The 19,235-nt window shown below is 37.5% G+C and overlaps 1 protein-coding gene and 1 long non-coding RNA gene across 5 annotated transcripts in view; one reads left to right on the top strand and one right to left on the bottom strand.

Moving 5' to 3' along the window:
- LOC127065422 (uncharacterized) overlaps positions 1 to 19,235 on the bottom strand; it is an 84,910-nt gene that overhangs the window by 27,265 nt on the left and 38,410 nt on the right. The gene's annotated exons all lie outside the window — the stretch shown is intronic.
- On the top strand, positions 16,113 to 18,372 carry LOC127065438 (uncharacterized). 3 transcript variants are annotated; one of them, XR_007782050.1, is made up of 5 exons: positions 16,113 to 16,614; positions 16,742 to 16,868; positions 17,504 to 17,630; positions 17,758 to 17,884; positions 18,266 to 18,372. It is a non-coding gene; the product is annotated as an uncharacterized LOC127065438 (long non-coding RNA). The 3 variants fall into 3 exon arrangements; XR_007782049.1 differs by lacking the exon at positions 17,504 to 17,630 and adding an exon at positions 17,377 to 17,503; XR_007782048.1 differs by lacking the exon at positions 17,504 to 17,630 and adding an exon at positions 17,250 to 17,376.

The raw sequence follows: 19,235 nt of genomic DNA, 5'->3' as shown, positions 1-19,235 counted from the left end.
AAGAAAAGAAAAAATGAAATATTATCGAGCATACTAATATTAGATCGGTTTAATTCGTATGCACGTTCTTTTTTTCTCTCTTTCTCCCTCTTTCTCTTTATCTTATGCTTTGAAACGATGGCGAATATTTGGTAAGAACAAACATAAAGGACGTTACTTGCGGGCTAACGTTATTACGATGATAATGATAATAAGAATTCGCATAAACGTGCCCTGGAGGCGTAGCTCGCTTTGAGAGAACGTATCTATGTATTAGACTCTAGGATAGGATGCTTATGCATGACAGAAAACGTGGAATAATAACTGGATGGACTATACGAATTTCAGAGGATAGATTTGCCGAAGCAAATTATCCGTTACACGATACACAAGAGGGAATCTCGAAATCTCTCTGCTGTTTTATAACCGAGAACAGTGGAAAAGCAAAAGGGGAAAGCGAGTACATCCGAGTAACGAGAATTTCATGGAAATCCACGTAGAGAGAATATCACACTGACATATGCATGACCGTGTATAAACGTGTACGTACATACATACATACATTATACATACATACATATACATATATATATATATATATATATATATATATATATAAATGTATATGTATGTATATATTCTCAGGATTGTAAAGCAATAATATTTCGCGAATGAACCAACACGAACTCGCATGAGGACAAATGGATTTTCCATCTCCATTGTATCGAGTTCGAACGGTAGATTTAGAGAACGACACTGTAATGGCGAGAGGAAAAAAAGGTTTTTCGAATAACAGACAGAAGTTTCTCACGCGCGAGGAGTCGATAATCTAACAGGTCGATAATCGCCGGTTTAATCGGTTTAAGATATAGATATCGGGAATCAGGGAGAAAAATTAACGAGGAGAGACATTTTGTAGTAAGTAAGTATACGGAAAAACGATGATGCAAAAGATGTAAATCGTGTTACGATAATAATGACTTTCTATACGTATGATGATTTACATGAAACGTAAGTAAATACTTAGTTTGATGCATTCGAACATATTCACTTACATACTTTATTTACTTATTTACTTACTTTCCGTCGAGTTTCACTTATGACGATTTGATACGAAAGAAAGGAGAAAGGGGATATAATTTAAGGTCGATATAACGTCTGCGAATAGAGTAATATAATATAAATCTCTTTCGATAATAACGTCTCGTTTTCAACGCACAATGCCGGAATAAAAGGAACGAATGGCGGGAAGAGGAAGAGAGAGAGAGAGAGAGAGAGAGAGAGAGAGGAGAAGAGGATGGAAGAAGGTGAAGAGAGGGGAGGAAAGAAAGGGGAAATAATATCGAGTATTTCGTCCAATCAGATTTTCTGATGGACTTGGCGAAAAATACGTTCCCGAAGGTTCGCTCTGTAATACAGGATGCGACTACGACGAGTATGACAACGACGACTATGACGACGACAACGACTACTACTACTATTACTACACTACTAGGCTACTACGACTATGATGATGATGACGACGACGACAAGAACGACTACAACGACGATAGGAAAGATAGGAAGAGGGGTAGGTTCAGTAATCGGATCCCTGGACGCGCTCGCTTTGATCCTTAATAGAACCTTTGCGATTTACGTTCCATTCTCGGTACAAAATCCCCCATACTTGGCTCCTTTTTGTTAAAGTCCGTACGCCCCGTAGTACCTTTTACGAGCAAGATCGCCATTTCTTTTTCTTTCTCTTTTTCTCTCTTATTCTTTTTATATTATTGTATCCTACAAAAGTATATCGAAAGTTGGTAGAAAAATGTAAAGAGAGAGAGAGAGAGAGAGAGAGAGAGAGAGAAAGAGAGCAAAAGATTTCTTTTCGACAGGCGTTCGTAGAATTTCTGATACTACCCACTACGCGAGCAATGTTCTCTCGGTATAGTTGCCAAGATGGCGGTACAAAAAGAACGTCGACAATCTTCAGCGCGATTTCTCTCTTTACGCGTTCGAGTGCCTTGCTAATATTAATCTCTTTCTTTCTCTCTCTCTCTCTCTCTCTCTCTTTTGTTTATCAAGAGAAAGAGAAAAAAGAGAAAGAGAGTTTTATAGTATGCCGCTCGATATTACGATATCGTGGTTTCTACTTAAGAGTTTTATCGTTTTTGTTTTTGTTTTTGTTTTTGTTTTTCTTTTAGAAAGCACTGGACGACGTAAGCGGGATAAGATTTTCTCGACCTTTTGAAAAATTCTGGTCGTATTCGATACCGATCTATGAAGAAAGTTAACGGCCATGTAACTTTTTTTCTTTTCTTTTTTTCTTTTCCGCGTTAAATTCTTCGAAAGTTAGAACCATTTTTAAATTATTATTTTCCTGGGGATGGGGCGTGGAGAAACGTAACGTCTTGAGTGAGCTTTTCATTTATTTCGTTCTTCTGTAAGAAACAAAACAAAACAAAATAGAAAAAAGAGAGAGAGGAAAGCAAAAGGATAGAAAAGCATTAACGATATTTTCCAACTAAACGACAGATCATTTCCTTTCATTCAAATTTCGCCCGTCGTCTTATGAACGTCGTAAAATCGATCGTACATTAATTTTCGTGCTCGCGCGAATTATCCGAGCGAATATCAACGAAAGAGCAGCGACTGTAACAGCAACGACAACAACAACAGCAACGCTAGCAGCTCAACGGCAACAACAGTTCCAACGAAAACTCAAATTTCGCGAACAATCGCGCTTTTTAATGGGCGCCATTGTAACACGAGGTACGGGCACGCAAGTAAATGAATATTCGACGAAGACTCGCGTTGCACCGACATACCTTTTTTTTCTCTCTCTCTCTCTCTCTCTCGTTTCCTTGCTGTTCGCTTAAACGAATGTTCTTGAATTTCCCGCCAAAAATATAGGGGACGTCATTGTTCCGTCATTGTAGACGAGCTACGTACGTTCTAACTAAAAAGTACATTCTATTTTTTTTTCTTTTTCTTGAATATTCATAGAGTTACGACTTTGCAAAAAAAAAAAAAAGAAAGAAAAATACGAAATGTAAAAGAAAAGGGTGAGAATTTTCTCGTAACGTTTCTTCAAGATTCTGTAATAAAAAAATGGAATTAAAAAGAATGTAAAAAAGAAGGGAAAAATAAAAAATTACGATCGTCAGGGAAAAATTGTTCACCATCAGTAAACGTAAATCTACATATTATATATAATATATTTACTTACATATGTATATGTTATACACAGTGATAAAAGTGACGAGAGGAAGCGTGAAATTTTTTCTCCCAAATAACATGATTAAAACTTGTTTAAAACTGAAATGATACGTCCCTTAGGAAATGAAATATGACGGGCTATTTGAAAGGGTTTGAGACTCGACCTTCGAGTTTCGAGTTTCTCGATTTCGTGCGTCCGTTAATTCGTTTTGCCAGCCGTCACAAGCTCACCACTACCATCACCATCGCAATCACCCTCCCTCCCTTTTTACCGCAAACCACCCCAAGGCTTTCGAAGTTACGCGTTAAAAAATGGCGCGTTCTATTAACCGAGAAATCGATTACCTCGCCAACACTCGCGCGCCCCATTAATTCGGATAATCGATGCCCCGTCGTATTTTTACGCGCGAGCGCTCTCCGCGTTGGTCCGCTGGCAAAATTCAACGTTTCTACCCTCGACTTCCCTTCTCCTGCTAGAAGAAGAAAAAAGAGAGAGAGAGAAAGAGAGAAAAGAAAAAATGTTGAACGACGAAGACGAATAACGAAGATATCGCAGTCTGCCAAAGGGAATTATCAGTCGAATGGATTTGCTCCGATGGATTTTTCATGTCTTCCATTTAAAATCCAATATTCTACGATTTTCGTTCCTATTAACTTGCCGTTAATTATGAAAATAACTGGAACAAAAGGTGATATAGAAAAATTGATCCGACGTTTATCCGTAAAAAAGATCATCTTATGTATATCATGTCTCTTAGACGTAAATGAAAAAGAAACAGAAAAAAGCTCTGGAACGTAATAGATACGATCGCGACGGGAAATACTTAGAGGATTTTTAAACTGCTCTGTTGAAGAAAAAAAGAAATGTAATAGAGAACGTTGAAAGAGAGGGAAGAAAGAAAAAAAAAACGAAACGCGAGTTATCATAGTCCTTTGAAATTTTTGATCAACAAATTGACGTTGTCTCGGAATAGAAAAGATCGTCAACCCTCTTTTAGATGAATGCGAATAGAAATTCTAAGGACAAATGTTTGATTCTCAGTACGTTGATCACAGAGAAGCTTGGGAATTTTGCGGAAGGGAGTCTCTAAGTAAATGAGATGAGATTCTAAGATGTTTCTCTCTCTCTCTCTCTCTCTCTCTCTCTCTCTCTCTCTCTCTTTCTGTCTATCTCTCTATCTCTGTTCATCATCATAGAGAACGAAGACCTATACGTGTTCGTTGCTGTCACGGATGGTCTCGTTGATATCATCGATCTCTCATACGGCTTGTGGGTTTTGTTTGGAAGAGCGAACCAACCGGTGCAGCCATCGTATCGACAGGGTTTGCTTGTAAATTCCACGCTGCCTGCTCTAACTCCCTCCGACAGACAAACAACCCCTTCCCTGTCAGCTACCACCCGAACCAACTCTCTCTCCTCCTCTCTTCCCACTCTTCGCCAAGCTTCGAACGCGCCTGAATAAATGCACCGTGCGCGTATTAATCCCAGACGCGTGACGACTGCATTATGACCTGGCTGAATTTGGTGGCCGACCGATCGAATTTTGTAAACGCTCTCTCTCTCTCTCTCTCTCTCGTTCTTTATTATACACACATACTCGGTTCTTCATCCTCCGTGTCGTCAACTCTCCAACAGATGCCAGATCGCAGGATATATCGATGATCGATCCTACATGTATTATATACCATCATCTATATGTATATATATATATATAATATATGTATATATATATATGTATATATATATATATATATATATATATATATATATACATTGAGTGTATATATGTATAAGGAGAACTATGTAACGTGATCGATTGGAAATTGGTTGCTTGGAAATATTGATGATCGTCGGTAAATTCCAAATATATTTCTTTCTCTAAATGGATGTATGCCAGTTTATTGTAATAGCACTTTTTGTGTCACTTTTTTAATGACGTGTTCTGCTTTTTCAATTTTCTCCAACGAATAAAAGTGATCGAGTTTTGTATGTGTCGTTGTTCTATATATCTATCTGTGAATGTATTATCTATATGTATGTATGTATGTATGTCGATTGTTCCCGAACGGGATGCTGTCTTCGCGAGATAAATTGAGAAAAATGTTGTGCCGGACGATAATTAGCAGCTGGATTATCGATAATCGGTTTGACGCACGGTGCCAACACGTTGGATTTACTTCGACGAAATTTTGTTCACGATTCGAGAGAAAATTAGATAGATAAGTACGTCGTGTGCGTTATGTTCCAATTTTCACTTTAGAATCGAATTCGTCGATCTGATGAAAGATCGATCGCTTTATATTGAATTTCTCACTCCTTTCTCTATTTTTTTTTTACTCACTTACTGTTCTTAAAGAAGATTGAGTTTAAAAAGTGAGAGAGAGTGACATAAAAAGAAAGAGAGAGAGAGAGAGAGAGAGAGAGAGAGAGAGAGAAAGAAAACGAAAGAATTTATCGAATCATGATCGGTACACTTTTCAAAGAGAAGAAGAGAAATCTCGAGTCTGCTGAATTAAAAATAAAAAAGAAAAAGAGATAAAAGAAAGAAGGAAAAAAGAAAAAATTAACTCAGATCGAAGTTGAAAATTTTCTCGATAAAATCTTTGACGGAAAGTTCTGCGGTTTGAAAATTTACTCAACGCGTAACCTTGCGTGTTAAGTTATTGAAGTTTTCTCAGTTCCTTGATATTATCGGGAAACCGAATTAATGTTGTTTTTACAGACCCATCCTACTTCCCCGTACATTCTACCATTTTCTCATTTTCTAGGAGCCATTCGTTGAGAAGCCCCTCGCGAGGCGTAGCTATGGTTACTTTTCTTCACGAATAGATAGTTGTTGGAAAGATCGTTCGAGGAGAAACAAGCGTTCCGATAGTTTTCAAAACTTGTATTCCTTTTCAACATGTCGTACCTCTTCGTTGAAGCAACTACATATCGTATAGCTATTGTTATTTACGAAACGCGAGACTATTATTTTGCCGGCTGAAGAAAAAAGGGAACAATAACAACAACAACAACAACAACAACAACAACAATAACAGTAATAAGAACAATAACGATAACAACAATAACAACCGTAAAAGAAAATAAAACTAAAAAAGAAAATATGTTGTCTTCCGTTCGCATTCGTGGGTCATATATGTATATGTATTTATTTTTTTCCCCCTTCTAATTTATGATACTGGCGTAAGAAGGATAAAAAAAAAAGAAAAAAGATAGAAGAAGGATTAAAAAAAGAAATGAACGAACGAACGTACTCTTCCGTTAGCGAAAAATCACGTTTCTCCTCTTGCGTTAGAAAGTAAATATGTAAGCTCGACGATTTTTGTACGCGGCCCCTGCGCCACTGTCTAATCCGTCTGCAAAATTACGAGGATATTTTGCTTCGGTCGGAAACACAATGTTGCATGTACAAAAAAAAAGAAAAGAAAAAAGAAAAGAGAAAAATAAAAAAGAAGAAGAAGAAGAAAAAAAAAAGGGAGTCAGAGCAACGTTGGAAGGATAAACGGACGTAGGACGAAAAAAAAATAGGGTCAAAAAAGACAAGAGAAGAGAAGGGAAGAGAGAAGAAAACTAAGCGCAAAGGAAAAAAGAAAAAAGAAACGGGAAAAAGCAAAAAAGCAAAAAACAAAAAAACAAAAAGAGATAAACAAAAAAAAGAGAAGAACAAAACAAAAAAAAACATAAAATGGCCGACGCATCATCGCGTATCATCCAGCACAAAAGATGGCCTCTGCTTTTCTCTTGTCTTTCCTTTTTCCTTTTTCATTTTTTTCCTTTTTCTTTTTTCCACGTACGTAATACGTGAGCTTTTTCACACCGGGTTTCTATTCCATCTCTAGCATCCATCCCTCCCTCCCTCCCACCCACCCTCTCTTTTTTCAGCTCGATACCCAACCCCATACTCTTTGCGCCATGCTTTTTTGCGGCTCGTCATCCTTTCCGGTGAAAGGCAATCGTGAAACGAAAAGAACAGTAGGCATCGAATGCGCTTTAATATCGCATCGTTAAACGCAACGTTGTCGCTTCCTTTGTACGTAAATTTAACGAAAAACCGATAATCACCGCTAGTTCGCTAGCTCGTTCGTTCGCTCGTTCGTTCGTTCGTTCGTTCGTTCGTTCGTACGTTCGTTCGTTCGTTCCTACGTTCGTTCGTTCGCGTACGTTAGCCCCGGTCTCGTTTACACATCGTATCTTGTTGCGGAAATTTTGTTTACGCCTTGCTAACCGAGCGAAATCACCACCGTTAGTACAGCACCGTTACGATTTCGTTGGCATTTTTATGAAAGATCGCACTAGGTTCGCGCTCGATTCACTGCGATGAGATTTAATACTCGTGAGATGACGTTATACCTATGTACGTATGTATAATATGTAGATATATACATACGTAGATGTATACAATGTATATATATATATCTAGATACATTGTATTTATTTATGTATGTATATATCTAAGTATATACACAATGCACGTATATATCTATGTATGTGTACAATCTATGTATATATTTATATACATAGATATGATATTATATGTATTTATGTATATATACATCTACGTATCTATATGTCTACTATTTTGTCTCGATTTGCCATTATGGGATCATCATCCAATACGATAAATACATCGTATTAAATCGTGTATTCGTTTTAAAAAGTATAATAACTTTTTAACGAATATTGAAGAAATAAAAAATGAAAATATCTTCGATTGAATCTTACACGAAGGAGCTTTGTTAAGGATGAGATAAGGGTATTATCTCTTTTTTTTTTATTTCTTTTTCTTTTTCGATTTCGCATATTTCGATATCAAACGAAGGGGCTGTTCGAGAAATAGGCTGGTTGCTATCCTCGACCTGATTTTAATCGAATTGACCAGCGCATGGATGGTGACGGAGAGAGAAAGAGAGAGAAAGAAAAAGAGAGAGAGAGAGAGAGAGAGAGAGAGAGAAAACTGGGATTCCAGTGAAGAGGTGCTCATATTTACAAGTGTTCTCCTTTTTCGAACGCAGCTATACCAATTACGTGGATGAATTTTTAGCTCGACTTACCACACGGTATACTCATCGATCCATATCCGGATTTTTTCTTTAAAATGGTTTCAAGTGTGAGAAAAAGAGAAACAGAGAGAGAGAGAGAGAGAGAGAGAGAGAGAGAGAGAGAGAGAGAGAGAGAATTGGTTTGCGCGTGAATTCTACCATTGCCAGGCGAAACGAACGTTAAAAAAGAAGAAAGAAAAAAAAATATACGATTGGACAGGACTGGGTCGAATGTGAGTTCTTGAAATTCTTGCAAACGTGTACGAATATTATTGACAATCCAAGGATCGTCACGAACACGTATGTATGTATATATGTTACTATTTGTGTATATTGTTTTTCGATTTTTTTCCTTTTTGTTTTTGTTCGTTCATTTTTTTGTTTGTTTGTATGTTCCTTTCTTCCTTTCTCTTTTTTTTTTTCGTTTTTTCTCTTTTTATTTCATGTCGGTCAATATTGTCTGTAGCCAAGTGACCGATAGATAGTTCGTACATAGATATGCGGGAATGTATTCTTTTTTAAAAACTAAAGTTTTTTTAGTCGCGTTGTTTCGATTTTCGTCAAACAGCTGTAAACGCGTGTTACATTTAATAATTATTATCGGGACTAGCCGTATGATCAGTGTCCTAATTTTTCAATATTTTATATATAAATATTAGATATAAACAGTGCATTATATCCTTTATAAATAATAATATATATACAATGTGACAGTATAGTATCGGATAGTATCGGATCGATAAGTAATGTCGACATTTTCAAAAAAATATATTTTCAAATAAAAAGTAAAAGAAGTATATAAGTAAGTAAGTAACTAAGTACTTACTCGTTTCGTTTATTTAGATATAAAATATTGAAAGTAATGATATTATTTATTGACTAAATTAATATGCTCAACACGATCGTATTTAATAAAATAATTACTTATGAAATTATTTACAATTTCATTTGCCGTAAACCGGGTAGATGGAAGCGAATGGACGATTTACCTTCATCTACAATTTCCCATCACGTTTTCTCTTCATCTCTCTCTCTCTCTCTCTTTCATTCTCGTTTTCTCTCTTTCTCTCTCTCTCTCTCTCCCTCTTTCTCATTCTCAACGTCTGTTACTCGCACAATTGGCCCTTAATCCATTAATCGACGTTCAGATAATCGACTTCCTACCATACTAACGTAATCGTTTTAACGTTTGTCCTCCGCAATCGAGATAAGCTATCGCGGTGACTTCGTTTCCGTGTAAACTTTCACACGACTCTATTGACCGTACCTTATTACTTAATCAGATTCTCTCCAATGTGCTTCACTCTGATAGGTGTAAGCTCCGTGTTATCTAGTTCACGCGATCGGCCATTTTCCTTCTACGTGCGCCGGCAACTTCTCCCTTTGAAAACTTTCTTACTGCGGTATCGTTACGTACGTACATAATACGTACGTAAACATAAATATATTTTCATTAGTGCAACGAATAAACGAACAAAATAGTAAAACTTTGTTGAACAAGTGTTTCCAAACGATCGAAATATCGAATTTAAAACATTAAATTCAATTCTGTCGAGCAATCGTTAATTTGATGTTCGAAGGGAGAAAGAGAAAAGAGAAAGAGAGAAAGAGAAGAGAGAGAGAGAGAGAGAGAGAGAGAGAAAGAGAAAGAGGTGAAAGAGAAACATGGAAACATTCGTAGAGTTGGTCGTTGCCACTGTAACGACAAGAAAACTTCCGTAGTTCGTACTTCCATCGAGGAAACTAACGAAGGAAGAGATAGATAGAGAATGAGGGATGACGACAAAAAAGGGAAAAAAGGAAGACTAAAGGGAAATGGAAAAGAGAGAGAAAACAAACGAAACCAAAAAGAAAAGAAGGAAAAAAGAAGAACACATAAAAGAAGAAGAAGAAGAAGAAGGAGGAGGAGAAAAAGAAGAAGGTGAAGAAGAAGAATATAAGGGAAGAGACCAGTCGTGGTTTTTCAGTGAAACAGAAACGATCAAAGGAGAACGTCGTTTCTTGATTTAGCATGGCGCTCGTTACGTAAAGAAATATTTCCCGTTTGCTTAACGATCGAATAAAGTAAACCAACGGTAACCAGGAGCATCAGCATCTTCTTATCAAGAAAAAGAGAAAATATATATACTTATGCGCGTGTATGTCTGTCTATCTGTCTATCTGTCTGCTCGTCTGTCTGTCCTTTGTATGTACGTGTGAGAGAAATGGAGAGAGAAAAAAAAGAGAGAGAGGGAGAAAGAAGAAGGGAGAGAGAAGGAAGAAAGAAAAAAATCTTTCATGCTCTACCCTTTCATTCTCTGTCTCTCTCTCTCTCTCTCTCTCTCTTTCTCTCTCTCTCTATTTTTCCCTCCCTGTCTTTCTTTCCTCATCCCTCTTCTCACCACAGGCAGCTCTGACAAAAGGTGCATAGGATGCACACCGGGGACTGCACACAGCACGTGTGCCTGGAAGGCGCGCCGCTCTTCTTTTGTGCTCCTCGGCAAATCGATATTTCTCGTTATTTCGGAAGATGGAGGACAGAGCTCATCCCTATCTCACTCCCTCCTTCTTTCGTTTTCTCACTCTCTTTCTATCCTTCTCTCTCGCTCTCTTTCTCTCTCTCTCTCTCTCTCTCTCTCTCTCAATCTCTTTTTCTCTCTCTCAGTAAACGAACGCCACAGCGGGTCAGCTTCCGTTCAAAACCGTGACACGTTTGTTCCTGGCCTCGACGTTCGAAATAATTAAGAGGAGAAAATCTGGTAGACACATTTGAGAAAGCCGAGTAATGGAGTAGTGTTCGAAGGGGTTGGGAGGGCTACTAGAACCGAGACTCAGGCGAAGATTATATATGAAATACGAAGAAATTGTCAGGCTTTATATCTATTCTTAATTCTCGCATCTCGTAAAGATCTTTTTGGTTGATGAAGAACATACATACATACATACATACATACATACATACATACATACATACATATATACATACATATATATATGTAAGAAAAGAAAAACAACACGAGGAACGAGAGGGGTGTATGAGGTCGACTTGGGTCGGGTCAGGTGGGATGAGGTGGGATTGGCGTAGGCCAGAATAGGTTGGATCTGAAGAAAAGAGAAGAAGCAAGTAAAGAGGTGGATGAGGAGGAGAATCAGGAGCAGGAGGAGGAGAAGAATAAAGATGAGGAGAATGAGGAAAAGGAAGGATACGAAAAAAAAAGAAAAAGATAGAAAAAGAAAGAGAGACGTGAAAAAAGGAGGTAAGGGGATTGGTCTTTGCAGAGCGTGCCAGTATATTTGCCGAGAAAGAGAGAATGGAAAAGAGCAGCGTCAGCCGTAATCGTCGTAAGCCGGATGTCGCTCTTGTTGATCCAGCGGTATACGTTAACGACGATCTACCTCTCCCAGTTCTCCTCCAGCAAGCACCAGTAGAAGCAGCAGCAGCAACAGCAGCACTATCACCATTACCACTACCACTACCACTACCACCACTAACATTACTACCAACACCAACATCGCTCATTCACTACCCTCTCTTCTCCACTCTCTTCAGATCTTCCCTCTTTGTCCCTAGAGAACTGCAACCCCCCATATACCTAGAACTTACCGGTAGCAAGTAACAAGGCTTATTACGTGTAAGTAAGTGAAACGAGTTTCTTATGTGCCAGACGCGAAGTTTGTCCAAGATATCGTTGGCCTTACTATTCACTTTAAGGGAAAGAAAACTACTACAGTTTCCGGTGCTCGGCGATATGTAGAATCGTATGCTGTGTTCGTTGAAAACAAGATTGAATAATTCATCGAGTGGCAACCACACACGTGGTTGGTTGTTAATATTCTTGCTGACATCAGGGAACGAGGGGATGTTTTCTTCTTTTTCTCTCTCTCTCTCTCTCTTTTTCTCTTTTGCTTTCGAATTGGTGGCCATATTTAATCGGACAACGTTACGAACGCCTAGCATTCGGAATTCGGCTACATCATCGAAAAACATGTTGCGATTGTTATGCGCCCGCGTTATTTGTTCGTTCGATTATATATATTATTCGGTCGAAATTTTATCTCACTCCTTCGGTCGTTTTAATATGTACACGTATGTACCTACGTAGATTACCGCATATAAGTTCGTACGCGGAAAACAGGGTCAAGCGGTGACGGTGGAATATTCGATTAACCACGAAATACGATTAAGCCCATCGGTAATCAGCTTAAACGCTGATGCACCGAATCGCCAGTCATCGGGGCTTGTTTACTCGATATACTTTATTGTGGAAGGTATCAATTCGTGTATGTATGTATGACATATATATGTATATCATGTATGTATATATATATATGCATTTAAATAAGATTAGAAAGAAATAAAGATCTACTTATTTTCTTTAAAGAAAATTATATTTGTCATCGTCGAACCTGATGTCAGACACGTTTCTTATTATTCTTGTTTTACAGGACAATATTTTTATTATTTATTATAATCTATAAACGATAAACTTATGGAGACAGCGTGTATGGATTTAGTGAAATAAAATGAAAACGGTAACCCTTCGCTCGTTTATGTACGTACGTTTCAACGTAACCAAATGTGAGAGGAAGAGAGGAAGAGAGAGAGAGAGAGAGAGAGAGAGGCAAAACTTTTGCAATTTTCGTTGGAGAATATCCCGCTTAATAACCACCCGTCGTCCATTAAAATACGACGGCGATTCGCGACACCTGCGTGTTTAATATAATCTACGTGTAAACCGCCGACGAGAAGATGAAGCTGCACTTTACGGGAAAAAGATACATCTCGCAAGCAAAACATTTGTTACGATTAGAAATAAGACGATACGTAATTCGAGTTCTACTCGAAAAGTAGGGTAGAACGGAGGATGGAAGGTAGGGAGGCAGAGAAAAGCGGGAAGCTTTTTCGTTATGACAACAAATTAGCCTATTTTATATTCATTATTACTTAATCCGATAAATAATAGAAAGCAGAGAGAAGGGATCGTAGGTATCTGTAGAAAGGAGCGATGATAGGGAAGATACGAAACATGATAGGGAAGGTGCGAATTGGTATAGAGGGAGGACAAAAAAAACATGCTAACAAGAAGAAGAAAAGAAAAAAAAGAAAAAGGAAAAGAAAAAAGAATTTGAGAAAGAGAATCATCATTAATATAAGTAGGATCAATCGCAATTAAGGGACTCGCTCGCGAGTGCTTTTAAAAGGTAAGGGTAGAAAATATAATAAGGGCGAATCCCTCGACTGCCAAATGTAGATCGATGACCGAGATAGCGAGATGAAGGAAGAATAATTAGTGCAGAGATGCAAAGGCGACTAGACCAGAGGGAAAAGAGGAGGAAGAGAGATAGAGATGAGTAACAAAATAGAAAGAGAAAGAAAGAGAAAGAGGGAGAAAGAGAGAGAGAGAGAGAGAGAGAAAGAGATGGAGAAGAGAGAGATGTAGGATCAAAGGGCCGACAAAGAGTACTTATTTTTAATCAGATGCACCGAAGAAGACTTTCGCGCTCCATCCGGCCGTAAATTGGATACCAAGCGGGTTGCATCGAGTTTCCCGTTTGCGAGTAACTTCAGACATTGGGTAGTCGATAAACGTTATCGCGATAGGTCCCACCAGCTTGAAATAATCGAGATCTATCGAGTCGAAGGAATTTCCAGCTATCTTTACGTTCTAGCGATCATTTCCCACTTTCTTCTGCTTTTTCTTCTTTTTTTTTCTTCTTCTTCTTCTTCTTCTTCTTTTTCTTCTTTTTTCTCTTCCTTTTCTTCCTTTCCTTCTTTTCCTACTTTTTCTCTTTCTTCTTTCTTTCCTAGATTTCATTTTTTCTTCCAGTCTTTCTCTCTCTTTCTCTTTCTCCCTTTCTCTCTTTTTCGTTTCTGATAGGATAAAAAGCTTTTTAAATTAGCGAAGATTACTTTTCTCGTCAGAGCTAATTATTCTTGTTACGTTACGAAAACGAATATAATGGTATAAATTTCATTGAAATTCTATTGATTATTATAATTAATTATTATATTAATTATTATTTAACAACGCGCACGTAAATAGGTATTATGCGATAGACATTTTTTGCGATACCCCTGGACAATGATTAATCCGTACGATTCGTATGTACGACTGGAATATCTATTAGATGGGGCTCGAAAAAACTTTTAGGTCGAAAAATTTGGAATTTAGTATTAACATTGTAACGATATTTTCGATAATCAGTTCTATATAATACGTTTCATCGATTCAAACGATTCAGACGAAACGGATGCACGTGCGCGCACACGAATACAAATATTTGAATGCTTGTAAGGATCCGATAAGTCTTTCGATGAGTGAGGACTCGAAAACAAAATGCGGAACCCGTATTCGAGATTCCACCGATAATTGCCGAGGGAGTGTAATTTTGGTGAAGAGATTCCCGTGATCGATCGAATGAGCATCCTGTCGTAGTGAAGCACTTCGACGTTTAAAAGAATCGAGGTATAATCGAAGTCGAGGCAAACTAGTCAAAGAGAAGAGGAAAGAGAAAGAAAGAGAATGAGAGAGGGAAAGAGAGAGAAATAGAAAAGACACGGAAAGAGAGAGAGAGAGAGAGAGAGAGAGAGGGAGGGAGGGAGAACAAGCTTTTCTTTGACGATATTTAACCGTCCAGAAGAAAGAAAGGAAGAGAAGGAGAGACTTTAAAAGCCTTATACAATATAGTCGAAACATGTTTCCAGGCAGTTTAAAATTGGGTCAGGATACCGAGCGATTTAACCGAAGATACATAATCGGTATAGGTATTTCTAGGCTCTCTAGGGAAGAGAGAGAAAGAGAAAGAGGGTGTGCCTCGAGCGAGAGCCAGAACGATCGAACTTAATTTTATCGTAGGAATCGTGCCACTCTCGAACGAATTTGCTCGTAATTTTTATATCTCGTGAACGTCTCGAAGATTCTACTCCCATGAGAAGAAGATAAAAAAAAAGGAATATCTATTTTCAAGACATAATATATATATATATATATATATATATATATATATATATATATATATATATACGTATATACATACATATCACATACACATACAAACACACATATGTATAGATATAGATATAATCTTCCGTATCCAGAAATATATCGTTATAATTAAATCAACCATAAAATAATTCTCTATTTTATCGTCTAAGTTTGGAATTGCAAAATGGATAAAAAATAATACACATACATTTATTTTTGTAGATGTACGTATATAGTATATAAATACATATATACATGTATACATATATCTATATCCGTGGTGTGTGTCTGTGTATATACGTATACAAAAATATAAAAGAGATATCTTTTTCTTTCCTATATGTACATTCAGAATATATCATTTATCTCGAAAAATTAGAATTTTATCAGAACTATTGAACTTACTAAAAAATTTTTTTTACAGAGATACAATATACCGTGCCAATTTTATTATTGCCGGTTCAACAGCGAGGGAAATTATCACATCTTCAATTCTTCAAATGGGACATCATATTCGTCTTTTCACAGTTCGATGGCATTTTTTGAGAAGAAATCAATGACGCGTCATACGAAGACATTTATTAGTGTACTGTTATAAAATATATTATAAATTTTTGAATTTATGAGAAACATAAGTATAAATTCACGTTCGTCATACTACGACCTGTAAAAAAACATCGAACTTTTCACGAAATACATTATTTTCATTAAAACAGATTTTAAAAAGTATAATAAGTACTGAGAAACTCGATATTTTTTTTCTATAGAATTATATTCTATTATGTTATATTATATAATATCGCAATATATATATCAAGGAAGATATTTATACATATATTATACACAATGTATTTACTATGTAATGTTTAAAAAAATCAAAATAAAAATGTTTACCATAAGAATAAATACTATGTGTATTTAATTAACACCTAACCCAGAATTATTCACATACCCCAAAACATTGGCTTATAAACAGAAAATTTTTGATACGGGAAACTTTTATCAAGCATATTGAGTTTCGTATTAGGATCACATGATGTGACAAGAGGTGGCACGTGAAATCCTGCCACCTCCAGGTAAGTTATCATCTACTGTTAACAATTCAAATTTCTGCAAAAGCGTTCAATTTTCCCGCAAACAGAGGTTAATATTAGGATCACATGATGTGACAAGAGGTGGCACTTGAAATCCTGCCACCTCCAGGTAAGTTATCATGTCCTGTTAACAATTCAAATTTCTGCAAAAGCGTTCAATTTTCCCGCAAACCGAGTTTTGTACTAGGATCACATGATGTGACAAGAGGTGGCACGTGAAATCCTGCCCCCTCCAGGTCAGTCGTCATTCCGTATTAACAGTTTAAATTCCCGCTAAAGCGTCCAGATTTCCCGCAAATCGAGTTTAGTATTAGGATCACATGATGTGACAAGAGGTGGCACTTGAAATCCTGCCACCTCCAGGTAAGTTATCATGTCCTGTTAACAATTCAAATTTCTGCAAAAGCGTTCAATTTTCCCGCAAACCGAGTTTTGTACTAGGATCACATGATGTGACAAGAGGTGGCACGTGAAATCCTGCCCCCTCCAGGTCAGTCGTCATTCCGTATTAACAGTTTAAATTCCCGCTAAAGCGTCCAGATTTCCCGCAAATCGAGTTTAGTATTAGGATCACATGATGTGACAAGAGGTGGCACTTGAAATCCTGCCACCTCCAGGTAAGTTATCATGTCCTGTTAACAATTTAAATTTCTGCAAAAGCGTTCAATTTTCCCGCAAACCGAGTTTTGTACTAGGATCACATGATGTGACAAGAGGTGGCACGTGAAATCCTGCCCCCTCCAGGTCAGTCGTCATTCCGTATTAACAGTTTAAATTCCCGCTAAAGCGTCCAGATTTCCCGCAAATCGAGTTTAGTATTAGGATCACATGATGTGACAAGAGGTGGCACGTGAAATCCTGCCCCCTCCAGGTCAGTCGTTATTCCGTGTTAACAGTTGAAATTCCCGCTAAAGCGTCCAGATTTCCCGCAAATCGAGTTTAGTATTAGGATCACATGATGTGACAAGAGGTGGCACGTGAAATCCTGCCCCCTCCAGGTCAGTCGTTATTCCGTGTTAACAGTTGAAATTCCCGCTAAAGCGTCCAGATTTCCCGCAAATCGAGTTTAGTATTAGGATCACATGATGTGACAAGAGGTGGCACGTGAAATCCTGCCCCCTCCAGGTCAGTCGTTATTCCGTGTTAACAGTTGAAATTCCCGCTAAAGCGTCCAGATTTCCCGCAAATCGAGTTTAGTATTAGGATCACATGATGTGACAAGAGGTGGCACGTGAAATCCTGCCCCCTCCAGGTCAGTCGTTATTCCGTGTTAACAGTTGAAATTCCCGCTAAAGCGTCCAGATTTCCCGCAAATCGAGTTTAGTATTAGGATCACATGATGTGACAAGAGGTGGCACGTGAAATCCTGCCCCCTCCAGGTCAGTCGTTATTCCGTGTTAACAGTTGAAATTCCCGCTATAGCGTCCAGATTTCCCGCAAATCGAGTTTAGTATTAGGATCACATGATGTGACAAGAGGTAGCACGTGAAATCCTGCCCCCTCCAGGTCAGTCGTCATTCCGTGTTAACAGTTGAAATTCCCGCTAAAGCGTCCAGATTTCCCGCAAATCGAGTTTAGTATTAGGATCACATGATGTGACAAGAGGTAGCACGTGAAATCCTGCCCCCTCCAGGTGAGTCGTTATTCCGTGTTAACAGTTGAAATTCCCGCTAAAGCGTCCAGATTTCCCGCAAATCGAGTTTAGTATTAAGATCACATGATGTGACAAGAGGTAGCACGTGAAATCCTGCCCCCTCCAGGTGAGTCGTCATTCCGTGTTAACAGTTGAAATTCCCGCTAAAGCGTCCAGATTTCCCGCAAATCGAGTTTAGTATTAGGATCACATGATGTGACAAGAGGTGGCACGTGAAATCCTGCCCCCTCCAGGTCAGTCGTTATTCCGTATTAACAGTTTAAATTCCCACTAAAGCGTCCAGATTTCCCGCAAATCGAGTTTAGTATTAGGATCACATGATGTGACAAGAGGTGGCACGTGAAATCCTGCCCCCTCCAGGTCAGCCGTCATTCCGTGTTAACAGTTTAAATTCCCGCTAAAGCGTCCAGATTTCCCGCAAATCGAGTTTAGTATTAGGATCATTTTATGTGCGAAGAGGTGGTACGTGAATTCTTTTTTTTTCTTGTAAAGTTTTATTTTCCTTTTGAAAATTTCAGATTCTCGATATAGCCGATATTCATATTTTTTATGGAACTTTATGGACTTCTTATCTGTTTAAAATTTGTTTATTTTTCTCTGATCATCTATCTTCGCGTCAATTTTTATTATATATGGAGTGATTTATAGGGAATAATTGGTATAGTTATGGTTTGGTATGAGAAAAAACGCATTGTGTTCTTATTTTTTATAAACATTTCTTTTTATTTATGTATTTACATATACAATACATATCACATTTGCTAATTGTACTTGTATTCGCATACTTATAATATTAACAGCTTTATAAAAAATAACGGATTTTATTATTAACGTTATACAGTATTTTTATTTGTAATTGATATCGATACATCTTTGTAAATTTAATTTCTATTTCCGCAATTTTTCTATCTTCTACGATGCGTATCCTTGTATTCATCTACGATACAAGTTTGTTGCAAAAACTCGGTGTTATCCTTCTCTATGTATTCTTCCTTTTGCGTAACTTCTATGTCTTCTTCTGTATTTTCACTATCTTCCTTAGTTGTCAAATCTTTTCAAATATCTGGAATTTATTTGATTACGTTGAGATGCATCTGACCAACTGAAAAAGAAAATAATTAAATTACTTTTATCTTTCATATTTGTTTAATTTATTTTAATGATATTTAAAAAGTAGAATAACACACTTACTCTCCTTCCTTCATTCTTTGCTCACAAAATTCTCGTACTGATAAAACTAGAAGAGTTGATTATCTTGCTCCATAAATTTTCTTTCCCAGCTTGTCTCGCGTAATAATAATT

This window comes from Vespula vulgaris, chromosome 7 (assembly GCF_905475345.1).
Source record: "Vespula vulgaris chromosome 7, iyVesVulg1.1, whole genome shotgun sequence".
Taxonomy (NCBI): Eukaryota; Metazoa; Arthropoda; class Insecta; order Hymenoptera; family Vespidae; genus Vespula; species Vespula vulgaris.
This window is presented reverse-complemented; position numbering and strand designations above follow the sequence as displayed.